At 39.6% G+C, this 1,799-nt stretch overlaps 1 non-coding gene across 1 annotated transcript; it reads right to left on the bottom strand.

Moving 5' to 3' along the window:
• Window positions 1–211: 211 nt before the first annotated feature.
• LOC114636195 lies at window positions 212–288 on the bottom strand. Its single transcript, XR_003713579.1, has one exon. It is a non-coding gene; the product is annotated as a small nucleolar RNA SNORD115 (small nucleolar RNA).
• Between the last annotated feature and the right edge of the window lie 1,511 nt (window positions 289–1,799).

Here is a 1,799-nt window from a genome sequence, read left to right as displayed (position 1 = left end):
ATCAGAAATGCTGGTCACATGTAGACTTGTACAAGAGTTGAGTATGTATCTAGTTGAGTGTTTGCTTAACTCTTCTCCAACAAAGGAGCACAGGGAGTTTGAATATTTCTTATCATGGGACAAATGGCAGGGGTATGTGGGATCTTCAGGCAAGTCCTCCAGGAGGAGTCCAAAGAATCAATGGGCCTCCTGTAACCCTGTGTTCCTGGCTGGGCCTTAGCGTACACCTATATGACTATTTTGATGTCATCGCATCTCTTCATGAAATTGGGTTGTCATCATTGACCAATTTGAAGACACAATAAGGCAGCTAATAATTTTATATCACACAAACTCAGCTCCCACCTGGCAGGCCAACACTGTATGAAAGCTTGAAGTGGGCACATGGAAGAGGAGAATGCTACAGTGTAGAACTTTCTTCCATTTTTGCAAGGGAAAACTTCCTTGAAAGTTTGACGAATGTTTTCTCTGAAGGAGGAAAGAGCATGCAATCATGACACTAGTATGACACTGATTACTTAAAATTTTAAGGTTATAGAAATTGTGTAAGAACTCTCATGGATTACTGACACTGACCAGAATCCAGAATCACAGAATAATGCAAAAAATCAAGGACACAGAGGATAGGTCCAAATGTTTTCTCAGAATATTTCTCTACTGCCTCTTCTGAAACACGAGGTCCAGGACCCACAAGTTTTATTGTATACATTACTAGGAATGTCACTAAAAGCACAATATACCATTGGATTCTAAGACAGAATTAATTACTTCCTCTAGAAACAAAAGCCAGTTTACCTATGAAATTTGCCTCACTTCTGAGGAAATGCCAACATTCTGCTTCAGCTCCCAAAATGATATAAACTGGACAATAAACATGCAATTACATGTAGATTGTAGAGTCTGTTTAAAGGTACGTGTGTGTTCCTCATTCAGTTGCAATGACAGGATCATACCTAGAATAGTCTAACCTGAATTTTTAAACTCACTGGGTAATACTGTTACTTGCTTTCTGCAGTGAGTCAGAGGGACATGGATAGTGACAAATGTTCTGTCATGGATCCATATTTTTTAAGGTTAAATAGATTGCAGTGACACTAAACTGAAAGGAAGACCCTAGTTCATGCGTCCAAACTGAGCAAAGTTGTCACAAATCAATGAGGCCTCAGGTTCCATAAGAAAAGTTGTGACAAAAGACAACTTCATAGGCAGGCATTTTGTATTTTAAATTAATGATTGTGAAGTGATATATATAGAGAGGTGGAACATAAACAGGGAAGGAATTTGGGAAGGATTTGTTTCCATTACAACACAGTAAATATCAACTATCCCACATTAAAAAGTTTCCTTTGTAATGAGAATAGTTGGATTATTGATCCAATGTTTCGATAATTGGGAAGACTTCATATGGTGTTTGGCAATGCTGGTGATTTATAGACTACTTGTTGCTCTTTAATCAAGGCTTTGCACCTTGATTCTCCAGTGTAATAAGATACAGAGAACTGAGAACAAGCCTGTAATTCTCTATTGAGATTCTGTAACTTCAAACCATTTGAGCATCCCATGGTAGAACATTCTTCCATTTATGCTTGGAAAACCTTCCTTGAAAGTTTGAAAAACGTTTTCTCTAAAGGAGGAAAGAGCATGAAATCAAGAAAATAGTTTGACAATCCAGGGCACAGCAGCTACCCAAACCCCGCCCCTCCGGAATTCCACGTCCCTTCGGCCCCTGCCTGGTCCCTGGGACTGGAGCAGACACAGAGTCGGTCTGCTCCTGTCCTGTGGAGAAACTGAATCCTGAG

The sequence above is a fragment of the Grammomys surdaster genome, unplaced genomic scaffold, assembly GCF_004785775.1.
Source record: "Grammomys surdaster isolate TR1022 unplaced genomic scaffold, NIH_TR_1.0 122917, whole genome shotgun sequence".
Classification (NCBI taxonomy): domain Eukaryota; kingdom Metazoa; phylum Chordata; class Mammalia; order Rodentia; family Muridae; genus Grammomys; species Grammomys surdaster.
Note: the sequence above shows the minus strand (reverse complement) of the source record. Positions and strands in the feature narration are given on the sequence as shown.